Genomic DNA, 14,925 nt, shown 5'->3' with positions numbered 1-14,925 from the left:
ACAAGTCCCTCCTGATGGCAGCCTCATCTGGTCTCAAAGACAGAGACTTCCTCCCACCTATCCGAACCACGACTGCATTCTGGGGAAAAGAAACTTCCAGACTGCGAAAAGGTTTTCTTTAAACACAATTGTAAAGGCCGGGCGTGGTGGCGCACGCTTGTAATCTACGCGCTTGGGAGGCTGAGACAGGAGGATTTCGAAGCCTCAGCTACTTACTGAGGCTCTCAGCAACTTAGTGAGACCCTGTTTCCAAATAAAATATAAAATGGGTCTGGGAGTATAGCCTGGAAGTAGAAAGCCTCTGAGTTCTATCCCCAGTACCACCAAAAAAATAAAAAATAAAAATAAATAAACACAATTGTAAGACTCCAAGGTGAGTCAGGTATCAAGATAAAATTATGAGCTGCGAGCTGGGTGTGGTGGCACACGCTTGTAATCCCAGTGCTTAGGAGGCCGAGACAGGAGGATCACAGGTTCCAAAACATTCTCAGCAACTTAGTGAGACTGTTTCAATATAAAAAAAATAAGGCCAGGAGTGTAAGTGTAGCTCAGAGGTAGAATGCTCCTGGGTTCAATCCTGAGTACAAAAAAAACAAAACAAAACAAAAAAAAAAACCCTATGAACTAGAGTGACCTACTGCTTTTCAGAGACCTGGAGAGCCCGGGGCTGCCTTGGGGCCATCCTGGGACCCTGGGAACCCAGGGTGGTCAGGACAGTGCCAGCGCTGCCCAGGAGTGAGACCGAGCGGCGCTCCTCAGGTGGCACTCCTCAGGTGCTCGGAGGCTCTGGGCTCTGGGGGAGTTTGGCAGCGACTGCTCCTGTGTGGAGGTCAGGCAGAGCCAGACAGGAGAACTCCTGTCCCACCTCCACCTGGGAGGCTCCTGGGCTGCCTGTCAGATGCCACAGGGCTCCTCACTGGGGAGGGCGCACGCCTGCTCCACGGTGCGCTAGGAACTTGCAGAGATGACCCCAAAGGTGGACGCCTGAACGCTCCTTGGCTGGACTCAACGCAAACCCAAAAGAGCCCAGGGGACTGTGACGGTTATTTAACAGCACGCCACCTAAAACTGTCTCTGCCTCGTGGCACTCGGCCGTCCCTGGGGCGTGCAGACAGGTCAGGGGAGGCTCCAGGGAGGCCCGGGCTGCCTTCTGAGGGGTGCGAGGACAGTCCAGGCAAGGGGATCTGAGACAGGCCCAAACTGTAGCTCATCTGTGTGTGCCAGGGAAACGCTCAGGGTATCCAAGGAAAGAAAAGACATGCCAATGTCAGGCATGATGGCGCACGCTCGTCACCCCACTACTTGGTAGGCTGAGACGGGAGGACTGCAGGTTCACAGCCAGCCCCCCGTGACAGGGACCTGGCACTTCTGAGCTCCCGCGGGACTCCCAAGCAGACCCTGGGCAAGAGCCAAAGGTACTGGATGAAGCCGGGGCTCCCTAGAAACCTAGCCAGAGCCGGGAGCGGTGGTGAGGTTCACAGACAGCCTTAGCAACTTAGCAAGGCCCTCTGCGACTTATTGAGACCGTTTCAAAATAAAATAGGGCTGTTGTAGCTCAGAGGTAGATTGCCTCTGCACTCAATCTCCAGTATCACACACACACACACACACAAAAAAAAAAAAAAAAAAAAAGAGAGAAAGAAAAGAAAGCCAGCCAGGCTCTGGCTCCCTGTGCCCTCCCTCTCCCATCTGCCCAGGACCCACCAGCTGGTGGCAAGGTGCAGCGGTGGGCAGAATAGGGAAGGAGCACATGGGTGTTTCGATGGCCCTGCCCTTTCACAGGAGGGGTGGGCACAGATGTGCAGGGCCTCCCTGGACCCCCACTGGGAGGTGAGCTCCGTGTCCTGCCCACATCTAGGTCAGCAGCCATAAAGGGCGGTCAGTGACCTGGCCACTCACATCAGCTGGTGGGCCCCGCCACCCACACGCTCTGGGTGCGCACTCTGCCTTGCAGGAGCCAGTTTGAGGGCCTGCTGGGCCCCCAGGCCTCCCTCTGAAGTCCTGTGCCAGCCCCCAGGTGGGGCACCAAAAGGGGTCCTGCCTAGCAAGGCCAGGCCTACCTGGACATGGGTGGGGTGGAGCGGGCCCAGGGCTGGGAGGAGCGCAGCAGGTCAACCAGGCACCGGCTTCCTCAGGACACAGCCTCCTAAGACAGCCAGGTGTTGAGCTAGCCAGGCCCCTCTGCAGATGGGGCACAGCGCCTAGGAAGGCACCAGACCACCCAGGCCTCTGCTCGGACGTCCCTTTCCTGCACTGGCTGGCAGGTGTAGAGACACACTCCGTCTGCCCACCTTGCGGGCTTCGTGCCTAGAACTGAGCTGGTGCCCGTGGTTACTGGACAAGTGTGTCTCAGGAACAGCCACCAGTTCCTACCCCCTCCCCACCTCACCGTCTCAGTCCAGGCCTCAACGAACCACGTGCCCCTGGCAGAGGAAGGGGCTGCTGGCCACTCTGTAGGGTATGCAGCTATTCTTGGGGAGCTAAAAGGGATAGCAAAATCATACCAAGTTCTTCACAGACACTCCGGGAAATGCCAACTGCCCCTAGACACGGTCCTGTTCCATGCCACCGTGTAGACGCGCCGGGTCTGCCTCTTGGGAGAGCAGCAACCCACCCGCAAGTTCCCGCAGAGCCAAGCGGCTCTACATCGGCCTGGCATACCATAGGACCAGCCCAATTCCCAAATAAATGGCTAGCATGCTGGCTTCTCCAAAGCTTGGCGCGAGCAGAGAGGAAGACTTTCAATTAAAAAAAAAAAAAAGAAACCTCACCTCACCTACTTCCTTTTGCAGCACAGAGGCAGAGGTAATTACTGTATAATTAAAAAGGAGGAAGAGGAGAAAAGTAAGAAGACACCAGAGTCGGTAATTCAAAGAAATCTGTCGGCATGACTTCCGCAGCTGTCACCGGCAGCACGGGGGCGGCCCGGCCTCCTGGACAGTCCACAGCCCAGAGGGACAATCCATCTCTCGCGCCTAGAGTGACCAGGGAGTCAAACCGGACAGAAGGCCACTTGACACCTTAGCAGGCCTGCAAAAGGGGCACTATCAAGCCAGATCTGTGGCAGGATGACCACCACTTTGAGGGGGAGGGGGACAGCAGCTCCTCCCAGAGCTCACCAACCACCCCATGTCGCCCACTGGAGAGGCAGCTGGCCTCAGATCCCCTACACCCGGCCCTCCTCTGGGGCCTCCAGTGGCGCCTACCAGGCGGGCTCCCAGGCAGCACTGGAGGTTGGCCTGGGGGGCTGAACACAACACCTGGGCCCTGGAGACCGAGGACAGGCGTGTGCACGCCTGCAAGTGCTCCGGGTGCTGCCTGGGAAATTCATCAGCCAGCGCCACCCAGCTTTGGTGGAGACAGAAGCCAAAAACAAACTACCGGTGACAACCGCAAACTTCCCCCTTTCAAACCTGTGGCCCCTACACGTAATCTGTACTTTCCCCTGGGGCAGAGGCCCAGCAGGGTGGCCCCATCCCAGGGCCACCCTCACACCCCTTATTGATAAGGGCCTCTCCCCTCCCTCCAGAGGCTGGAGTTTCCCCTAGATCCGGGAGCTTCCAAACCTTCCCACTGGGCTCACTCCCACAAGCCACCCAAGAGGCTCCCGCGTGTCCCAAGGGTGAGGACAGAGAACCCCAAGACTGCGAGACCCAGGAAACAGACTCACCCACAGACAGCAGCCCAGGCTCCTAGCAAGGGGCCCGGGAGAGGACGCGGGCCCCCACCTACACACCCTCCAGGGCTTCCTGCTAACAATGCCATCCGGAGGCAGAGGGGAATGAGAACCAGCTGCCCTCAAAGCCCGCCTCGCCCAGGACGCACGGGGGTCCTGAGCCGGCCTTTCCGCCCCCACCTCCCAAGGAGAGTCAACCCCCAATAAAGTTGGGGCAGAGGGACCAGGCAGGGATCCCTGGGGCCGGCTCGGACATCTCACCCCTCCCTCCCTCCCTGATCCGTGTGTTTCCGGAAAACAAAGCCGGTGGCCAGAACGGAAGGGGGAGGACGCGGCCGGCCGAGCCGGGAGTTCCCCAGCAGCGCCCGCAACAGGTCCCACCCGCCACCAGACCCCCTTCCTCTGCCCCCAATCCCCCGGCACTAACCCCCAAAAGCTTCAGGCCCACAGTGGAGGCGGAGGGAAGGACTGGGAGGAAAGAGGATTAAGTATCGAGCCCCGGGGAGCAGGAGGCAATAGGACCAGGTAGGCGGAAGGCCTCAGAGTAAGAGCAGGAGGTGGGGTGGGTGGTGGGCTCGAGCCTGAGGAAGCGGGAAAGTGGACAGGTGGATGGGGGCCCTACGGGGTCAGTGGAGGACGGCGGGAGCAGAGTGCGGGGTCAACAGGGTGGAGTCCGGAGTGTGGCGGGCCCGGGGAGAGACCCTAGAAACCCAAATGGAGGGCTCAGCGGCTGGGGGCCCCGCTCCGCGGCGCGAGGTCTGCGGGGTGTACACGGCGGTGATGTCTCGAGTGGGGGTGCGGGTCCCGGGGGCGGCGGGGCGTGGGCTCGGCGAGGTCCCCAACATGGGCTGGGGGCGGCGGGGGTCGCCAGGGTCCGGGCACAGGGCGGGGGGCGAGGAAGACGGCGGGGTCCCAGCTGGGGCGGGGGTGAGCGGGGGTCGCCAGGTCTGGCCCGGGGGCGGCGGTCCCGAGCGGGGTGAGGGCCCCCGGGTCCCGAGGCGGGCGGGGGGCGGGGGGCGGGGACCCGGGCCGGGGCGGCGGCGCGCGCGTCGTTACCTGCGCCCCGCCTGGGGCCCGCGGGCGGCGACGGCCGGCCTCAGCAGCGCGGCGTCCCCCGCTCCGGGCCCCGCGTGCGCTCGCGCTCCGGCTTGGGCTCCGGCGCCCGCTCGGGCCCCCGCTCCGGCTCCGGCTCCCGCGCCGCCGGGGCCGGACTCGGCATGTTCGGCGGGAGGGCCGGGCTCGCCGCTCCGCCGCGCCCGCTCCGGGGCCCGCGCGCCTTACGCCGCCAGCGTCGGCCAGCGGGGGGCGGCGGCCTGCGCGCGCCACTGCGCAGGCGCGGCCCGGGCGCGGGGATGCGCGCGCCGCGTACGTCACGGCGCGGGGCGGGGCCGGGCGGGCGGAGGGCGCGCCGCTTTGCGACAGCGTGGAGCGCCGCGCGACGGCCGCCTCGCTTTGCGGCAGCTCCTAGGCTGCCGGGCCGCCGTCCTCGGGGACGCCGGAGGCCCGCGGCGGGAGCGGGAACGCGCGTGTGCGGGGAATACACTTAGTGTCTCCCATATTCTCCGGGGGGCGGGGCTTCGCTGCGTGCCCCGCCTCACCGTTGCTATGGAGACGCGTGGCCCGCCGCAGTCGTGGCGTCACGATCTCGCCATTTGACGTCACGGCGGGCGGCGCCGCGGGGCGTGGTCTGCGTGGGCCTCGGCGGCGGGTCGGTGGGCACCTCAGCTGTGGGGCCTGAGAATGGTTCCATCATGATCTCCTAGACCAGGAGGGGAAAAGAACCCGAACATAGTGGACAGCGCCGAAAAAATAAAAATTATATATATATATATGCAGAGAGCACAGTGTTCAGATAGCACCGAGTTCAGTGCCTGATGGGCGGCGGCGCAGCGTGGGCTTCTGATGTCCCAGAGCCTGGTGAAGTGTGTGGGAGAGACCAGCCTGAACCCAGGGGCGGTCCACCGCCAGCTACACCCCCAGCACTTTTTTTTTTTTTGGTGGTACTGGGGATAGAACCCAGGGGCAGTCTACCTTCAAGCTACACCGCCAGCTCTATTTTTATTTTTTATTTTTATTCTTATTTTTTGCGGTACTGGGACTGGAACTCAGGGGCATTCTACCTCTGAACTACACCCACAGTCCTATTTTGTAGTCTTTTTTAAATTATTTATTTAATTATTTATTTTTGGTGGTACTGGGGTTCCTGGAAACCCTTCTACCTCTGGGGTACACTCCCAGACCTACTATATATATATATATATTGGCTTCGAACCTGGATGATCCACCTGTCTCTGCCTCCCAAGTGCGGGGATTACAAGTGTGCGCCACCACACCCGGCTTTTTTTTTTTTTTTTTTTTTTTTTTTTTTGGTGGTACTGGGGGTGGAACCCAGAGGCTTTCTACCTCCGGGCTATACTCCCAGACCTTTTTTATATTTTATTTGGAAACAGGGTCTCACTAAGTTGCTGAGAGCCTCACTAAGTAGCTGAGGCTGGCTTCGAACCCGTGTGATCCTCCTGTCTCAGCCTCCCAAGCGCGGGGATTACAAGCATGCGCCACCATGCCCGGCTCAACACCTGGCTTTTTTTTTTTTTTTTTTTTTTTTTTTTTTTTTTTTTTTGGTGAAATGGGGTTTCACTGAGTTGCAAAGGGCCTCCCTAAGTAGCCGAGGCTATCCACAAACCACAATCCTCTGATCTCTACCTCCCGAGTGCTGGGATTACAAGCATGCGCTACCACGCCAGGCTCTATTCTTTATTTTTTGAAACAGGGTCTCACTGAGTTACAAAGGGCCTCACTAAGTAGCTGAGGCTGTCCTCGAACTAAGAGCCTTCTGTCTCAGCCTCCCCATTGCGGGGATTACAAGCGTGCGCCCCCATGCCCGGCTTGCTGGGGGCGTTTTTAAAGTTGGAGGGCACACACGTCCTTTCAGATGTGTGTTAAGTGTGTGCCAGTGGTTCTGAGAATACAGTGATGAGCTAGGTTCTTGGCATCTGACTCCACGGGGTCCTCAGTCCTGGGGGGAAGGAGAGATAAGACAAAAAATAAATGGGCACGGCAGGTTCAGATGGTGTTAGAAGGCCGTGTGGGGCGGGGTCCTGGGGGGAGGGACCTTTCTTTGTCCAGATGGTTGGGGAAGATGAGAGTGGAACGTTCCCCATAAAGCTACAGAGGAGAAATGGAAGAAAATTCAGCCTGGATGGGACGGGTGAGTAGCAGTGCTTTCAGGGCCAGATCCAGCCTGGGAAGTGCAGGTATTAGATGTTTGGCAGCGGTGCCAGAGGCAGGCGGTGCCGCCCTCACCCTCTTTTCTTCCCCTTGGGGAAGGCGGCGGGGAGCCATGGGGTCCTGACCCTGATGGTCAGCGTTACTCCCAGCGTACACTGTGCTGGAATGTTTCTTTAATGTCAGTCTCCTGCGGCTGTGGGCAGGCACACCATAGCTCTTCCTTCTGTAAAGTGACTGCATGTCGTGAGTGGGTGAGTGAGGAGGAAGCCCCACAGCCCCAGTGTGCCTTTCAGGGTTTTTGTTTGTTTGTTTGTTTTTTTAGTACTGGGGACAGAACCCACTCCTGGCTTCTTAGCCTGTGTGTGTGTGTGTGTGTGTGTGTGTGTGTGTGTGTGTGTGTGTGGTACTGGGGATGGAACCCAGGGGCTTTCTGTTCCAGGCTACACTCCCAGACCCATTTTATATTTTATTTGGAAACAGGGTCTCACTAAGTTGCTGAGAGCCTCACTAAGTAGCTGAGGCTGGCTTCGAACCTGTGCGATCCTCCTGTCTCAGCCTCCCAACCGTGCACCACCACCCCCAGCAAGTCCTTTTATTTTTTTATTTATTTTTATTATTATTATTTTATTTATTCACTTATTTATTTATTTATTTATTTTGGTGGTACTAGGGGTGGAACCCAGCAGCTTTTCTACCTCTGGGCTACACTCCCAGGCCTATTTAATACTTTATTTGGAAACAGGGTCTCACTAAGTTGCTGAGAACCTCACTAAGTAGTTGAGGCTGGCTTCGAACCCGTGCGATCCTCCTGTCTCAACCTCTCAAACTCAGGGATTACAAGTGTGTGCCACCACGCCCAGCTCCCTTTTTTTTTTTTTTTGAAAACAGGGTCTCACTGAGCTTGGAAGGGCCTTAATAGGTAGCTGAGGCTGTCCACAAACCATGATCCTCCAGTCTCTACCTCCTGAATGCTGGGATTACAAGTGTGTGCCACCATGTCCCCCCCTATTTTTTAATTTTTATTTATTTATTTTGGTGGTAGTGGGATGCCTGGAAACCCTTCTCCGGGTTACACTCCCAGATCTATTTTACACTTTTTTTTATTTGGAAACAGGGTCTCTAAAGCCAGCGCGGCTGCCTTCGAACCTGTGCGATCCTCCTGTCTCTGCCTCCCAAGCGCAGGGATTACAAGCGTGTGCTTATTTTGAAACAGGGTCTCACTGAGTTGCAGAGGGCCTCACTAAGTAGCTGAGGCTGTTGCGAACCGTGATCCTTCAGTCTCAGCCTCCCGAATGCTGGGGTTACAAGCGTGCGCCACCACGCCTGGCTCTGTTCTCTTTCTGGACCTATATGAGAGGCATGTCCATCCTTGAAAAGCTCCCCAGGTGAGAGCGGTGACTCTGTGTCCAGTGCCAGCCCAGGCACAAACAGGTGCCCTGGGGGGATTTATCCAGTGGAAAATAACTAACCTGCCCTGCAGCCAGGCCCCTCTCCCTCCCTGGTGCAGTTCTCTGAGCACGTGTCCAGTGGCCCCAGGTGACCTGCAGCAGGCTGGGTCTCCCACCACCAGAATCTGTGGGTCACAATTTCTAAGAACTTCTATACTGTTGCTTTTATTGGGGGTGGGGACTAGGGATTGAATCTACACCCCCAGCCCAATTTTTTTTTATTGTTCTTTATTTTAAAACAGGGTCTCATTGATTCGAAGAGGGCCTCACTAAGGAGCTTAGGCTGGCTGCGAACCCAGATCCTCGTGTCTCAGCCTCCCAAGTGACGAGATTACAAGCGTGAGCCACCATGCCCTGTGGAAACGGTCTTGAGAAGGTGTTGACAACCTAAATTGCCCGGGCTGGCTTCAAACCTGCCATCCTCCTGCCTCAGTGTCTCAAGTACTGGGGTTACAGATGTGTACCAACACACCCAGTTTTATATTTTTGTTTGTGCCGGGCATGGTGGCGCACACTTGTCATACCCGTGCTTGGGAGGGTGAGACAGGAGTATGGCACAGGTTCGAAGCCAGCCTCAGCTACTTAGTGAGGCTCTCAGGGTCTCCCTCTGTTGCTGAGAGACTTGCTCGTTGTTGAGGCTGGCTGAGACCAATCCTTCTATCTTGGCCTTCCAAGAACTGGGATTACAGGCCTGTGTGACCATGCCCTGCCTGTTACTCTTTTTCTTTTTTTTCTTTTTGTGGTGCTGGAGGTTGAACCTAAGAGCATTCTACCTCTGAGCTACACTCCCAGCCCTATTTTATCTTGAAACAGGGCCTCACTAAGTTGCTGAGGCTGACCACAAACCTGCAAGCCTATTATCTCAGTCTCCCAAGTACTAGAATTACAAACATGCACCACCACACCCGCTGCTTTTTCTCTTTCTTTCTTTCTTTTTTTTTTTTTTGGTGTGTGTGTGTATATGTGTGGTATTGGGGATGAAATCTAGGAGCATTCTACCTCCCAGCTATACCCCCAGCTTGATTTTATTCTTTTATTTATTTATTTTTGCAGTAGTGGGGATCCAAACCAAGGGCATTCTATTTCCAAGCTACACCTCTAGCCCTATTTTGTATTCTTTCAAAAGGGTCTCACTAGCCGGGCGCGGTGGCGCACACTTGTAATCCCCGCGCTTGGGAGGCAGAGACAGGAGGATCACGCAGGTTCCAAGCCAGCCGCGCTGGCTTAAGAGACCCTGTTTCCAAATACAAATATAAAATAGGTCTGGGAGTGTAGCCCGGAGGTAAAAGGGTTCCATCCCCAGTACCACCAAAAAAAAAAAGCGTCTCACTAAGTTGTGGAGGGCCTTCATGAGTAGATGAGACTGGCTGCAAACCAGTAATCCTCCTGTGTCAGCCTCCTGAGTACTAGGATTACAAGCGTGCACCACCATGGCTGGCTGGCTGTGTGTGTGTGTGTGTGTGTGTGTGTGTGTGTGGTACTGGGGATGGAATTCAGGGCATTCTACCTCCAGGCTACAACCCCAGCCCTATTTTTATTTATTTATTTTTATTTATTTATTGTGGCACTGGGGATGGAACCCAGGGGCATTGCACTTCTGAGCTATATCCCCAGTCCTATTTTTTAGTATTTTTACTTTTTTTTTGTGTGTGTGTGTAGTACTGGGATGAAACCCAGGGGCATTCTACCTCCAAGCTACACCCCCAACCCTATTTTTTATTCTTTATTCACTGAGTTGCAAAGAGCCTCACTAAGTAGCTGAGGCTGTCTACGAACTGCGACCCTCCTATCTCAGCCTCCCAAGTACTGGGATTACAAGCATGCGACACTACGCCTGGCTTTTTTTTTTTTTTTTTTTTTTTTTTTTAGGTCTGGGGATGGAACTCAGGGGCATTCAATCTACACCTTCTGCCCTATTTTTTTTTTTTATTCTTTATTTTAAAACAGGATCTCACTAAGTTGCAGAGGGCCTAAGTAGCTGAGGATGTCCTGAACCTGGATCCCCTGGTCTCAGCCTCTCGAATGCTGGAATTACAAGTGTGCTCCACCAGGCCTGGCCTATTCTTTATTATGAAACAGGATCTCACTGAGTTGCAAAGGGCCTCATTAAGTAGCTGTCCTTGAACCACCATCTTACCATCTCAACCTCCCAAATGCTGGGATTACAAGCGTGCGCCACTACACCAGGCTCCTATTTTTTATTTATTTTTATTTATTTATTTTTTGTGTGTGTGTGTGTGTGTGTGTGTGTGATACTGGGGATGGAACCCTTCTACCTCCGGGCTACACTCTAGACCTATTTTATATTTTGTTTGGAAACAGGGTCTCTTAAACCAGCGAGGCTGGCTTTGAACCTGCGCGATCCTCCTGTCTCCGCCTCCCGAGCGCGGGGATGACAAGCGTGCGCCACCACCACGGCCAGCTCTATTTTTTATTTTTTATTTAGAAACAGGGTCTCACTAAGTAGCTGAGGTGGGCCGTGAACCCAAGATCCTCCTGTCTCAGCCTCCCAAGTACTGGGATTACAAGCATGTGCCACCGTGCCCGGTGACAAGTGTTCTTATACGAAGGTCACAAACAGAGACACAGAGCAGATGGCCCCAGGAAGATGACGGCAGAGACGACAGGACAGACTTGACCGAGGCAGCTGTGAGCCAGGGAACACAAGGCCGGGCAAGGCAGAAGGGCTGTCCCCGGGGGGAGGAAGCGCCGCCCCGTTGCTGAGAGCTTGCCTTTGCTAGCCAAGGCTACAACACAGCAGGTCACAGCTGCCCACACCCTGAGCCAAGGCAGAATGGCTCCAGTACAAAGGGCTCCCTGCCTGAAATAGCTGGACACCGAGACTTGCTGCCAGCACTAGCGTACTCCCCCTGAGAAAACGGGTCAGAGTTTATCATCTCCTCAAGGTCTGGATCAAGCAGGAACCAGCCTTGAACAGCAAGGGTCAAGTGACTCCTGTCCAGCGCTAAAATATACACACAGAGCCGGGCATGGGGGCGCACGCTTGTAATCCCAGCATTCGGGAGGTTGAGACCAGAGGATCGCAGTTCGCGGCCAGCCTCAGCTGCTTAGTGAGGCCCTCTGCAACGCAGTGAGACCCTGTTTCAAAGTAAAGAATAAAAAATAGGGCTGGGGTATAGCTCAGAGGTAGAATGCCCCTGGTTTCCATCCCCAGTACTGGAAAAAAAAAAAAAATGCTGGGTGCAGTAGTTCACACCAGTAATCCCAGTATGTAGGAGGCTGAAAGAAGAGGATCACAGGTTTGAGGACAGCCTCAGCAAGTAGTGAGATTCTCATCAACCTAGCGAGATCCTGTTTCAAAATAAAAATGAAAAGGAATGAAGGAAGGAAAGATGGAAGGGAGGGAGGGAGGAAGGAAGACAGACACCTGTAATCTGAATACTTGGGAGGCTGAGACAGGAGGATCACAGGTTCATGGCCAGCCTTAGCAACTTAGTGAGGCCCTCCTGTTTCACTATAAAGAATAATAATCGCCAGGCGTGGTGGCGCACGCTTGTAATCCCCGTGCTTGGGAGGCGGAGACAGGAGGATCACGCAGGTTCGAAGCCAGCCGCGCTGGCATAAGAGACTCTGTTTCAAAAATATAAAAAATAGGCCTGGGAGTGTAGCCCGGAGGTAGAAGGGCTTCCAGGAACCCCAGTACCACCAAATAATAATAATAACAATAATAATACTAATAATAATACTAATAATAATAATAATAAATAGGACTGGGGGTATAGCCCTGGGTTCCATTCCCAGTATCCATCTCCCCCCCCAAAAAAGTCAATCCAAGAATCATCTCGTCTATGACGACGACCAGGGACTGGGCCGGTGCCGTGCAGGGTTGGCATGTCCTGGGCATCCTTCCGCAGGGACACAGTAGCCTGGAGGGGGGTGCCCTTCAGACCCACAGTGGGCACCATTCAGCTCCCACTGGCATGACAGAGGCCCGGGAGGCTTTGAGAAGCTGGTCAGAACACTGTGTTCTGTACACTCCGCTTTGCCCAATATTTATGGACACGTGGATTTGGGCCAAAGAAAAATTTGCAAGTCTTTCCTGGAAGGGGGCCTGACGAATCCTCCGGGGGTTCACAGGGGAGGCCGCGGTGCGCCAGACCCTTGACTCTGATCCCTGCATCCTCGCCAGGGGCCGTGCCTCCGCTTCCTCTTGGGCCTGTGGAAGGTTTTAAGAGCCGAGTGAACCCCAGGCCCTGGAACTCCTGGGTTCACGTGTTGGGAACTTACTCTGGGAATTGCTTAGGGAAACCCAGTAAGAGAGCGCTTACAACAGCAGGTTCAGGGCCAGAGGTGCATGTGTATTATTATTTTTTGGCACTGATCCTAAGGGCGTTCTACCTTTAGCTATATCTCCCCTAGTCCTTAAAATATATTTGATATAATTAAAGGTAGAATAATATATTTTATCACATATAAAATATATATGTGTTAGCGGGCGTGTGTGTGTGTGTGTGTGTGTGTGTGTGTGTGTGTGTGTGTATTAGAGGCAGAATGCCTTTAGGATATTTGTGTGTGTGTATAAAGTTTGGTACTGGGGCCAGGCGTGGTGGCGCACGCTTGTAATCCCTGCGCTTGGGAGGCGGAGACAGGAGGATCACGCAGGTTCGAAGCCAGCCGCGCGCGCTGGCTTAGGAGACCCTGTTTCCAAAAATGAAAATGTAAAAATAGGTCTGGGAGTGTAGCCCGGAGGTAGAAGGGCTTCCAGGAACCCCAGTACCACAAAAAAAAAAAAAAAAAAAAAAAAAAAAGTTTGGTACTGGGAATGGAACCCAGGGACATTCTACCTCCAAGCTATACCCCCAGCCCTATTTTTTAAAATCTTTTTTTATTTTTAAACAGGGTCTCATGGAGTTACCCAGGCCTCACTAAGTAGCTCAGGCTGTCTGCAAACACGGATCCTCCTGTCTCAGCCTCCCAAATGCTGGGATCACAGGCGTGTGCCACACCTGACTCCTATTTTTTATTCTTTTTTTTCTTTTTCTTTTTGTGGGTCTGGGTATAGAGCCCAGGGGCATTCTACCTCTGAGCTACACCCCCTGCCCTATTTTGTATTCTTTATTTGGAAACAGGGTCTCACTAAGTTGCAGAGGGCCTCACTAAGTAGCTGAGGCTGTCAGCGAACTGGGATCCTCTGGTCTCAGCCTCCCAATGCTAGGATTACAAGTGTGTGCCACCATACCTGGCTTTATTCTTTTGTTTTTGTTTGTTTGGGGTTTTGGGGGGAGGGTTTTTTTTGTTTTTGTTTTTGTTTTTTAGTGGTACTGGAGTTCCTGGAAACCCTTCTAACTCTGGGCTACACTCCCAGACATATATATAATTTTTTTTTTTTTGAAACAGGGTCTCTTAAGCCAGCGAGGCTGGCTTCAAACCTGTGCAATCCTTCTGTCCGCCTCCCAAGCCCGGGGATTATAAGTGTGCACCACCATGCCAGGCTTTATTCTTTATTTGGAAACAGGATCTCACTGAGTTGCAAAGGGCCTAAGTAGTAGCTGAGGCTGTTTGCGAACCATAATCCTCATATCTCAGCCTCCCAAATGATGCAATTACAAGCCTGTGCCACTCCCACTGGTTTGTTTTTTGTTTTGAAACAGAGTCTCACCGAGCATGATGTCACGAGTTTGTAATCGAGTACTTGGAACGATCACAGGTTCGCGGCCAGCCTCAGCTACTTAGGCCCTCACAACTTAGTGAGACCCTGTTTCCAAATAAAGAATAAATAAATAGAGCTGAGGGTGTAGTTCAGAGGTAGAATGCCCCTGGGTTCCATCCCTAGTAAAGAGAAGGAAAGAAAAAGAGAAAGAAAGAAAGAAATAAAGAGAGAGAGAGAAGCCGGGCGTGGTGGCGCACGCTTGTAATCCCAGCGCTTGGGAGGCTGAGACAGGAGGATCACGCAGGTTTGAAGCCAGCCTCAGCTGGTTTAAGAGACCCTGTTTCCAAATTAAAAAAATATTTAAAAAATAGGTCTGGGAGTGTAGCCCGGAGGTAGAAGGCCCCTGGGTTCCATTCCCAGTACCACCAAAAAAAAAAGACTCACTAGGTTGCTGATGGTGTTGCTACATTGCCCAATCTCTCCTCAAACCTATAATCCTCCTGTCTTTGCCTTCCAAGCACCAGAAGCACAGGTATGCACTACCACACTGAGCTGTATTTTATTTTGCAACAGAGTCTCAGCCTCTGGAATGCTGGGATTATATTCTTTTTTAAAATTTTTATTAATTTTATTTTTTGGTGGTACTGGGGTTCCTGGAAACACTTCTACCTCCGGGATACACACCCAGACCTATTTTTTTATATATATTTTTTTATTTGGAAACAGGGTCTCTTAAGCCAGCGCGGCTGGCTTCGAACCAGCACGATCCTCCTGTCTCCGCCTCCCAAGCGCGGGGATTACAAGCGTGCGTCACCACGCCCGGCTTATTCTTTCTTTTTGAAATAGGGTCTCACTAAGTTGCAGAGGGCTTCACTAAGAGGCGAAGACTGTCGGTGAACAGTGATCCTCCTGTCTCAGCCTCCTAAATGCTAGGATTTCAAGCGTGTGCCACCATGCCCGGC

Source organism: Muscardinus avellanarius (assembly GCF_963383645.1).
Source record: "Muscardinus avellanarius genome assembly, chromosome: 16".
Taxonomy (NCBI): Eukaryota; Metazoa; Chordata; class Mammalia; order Rodentia; family Gliridae; genus Muscardinus; species Muscardinus avellanarius.
This window is presented reverse-complemented; position numbering follows the sequence as displayed.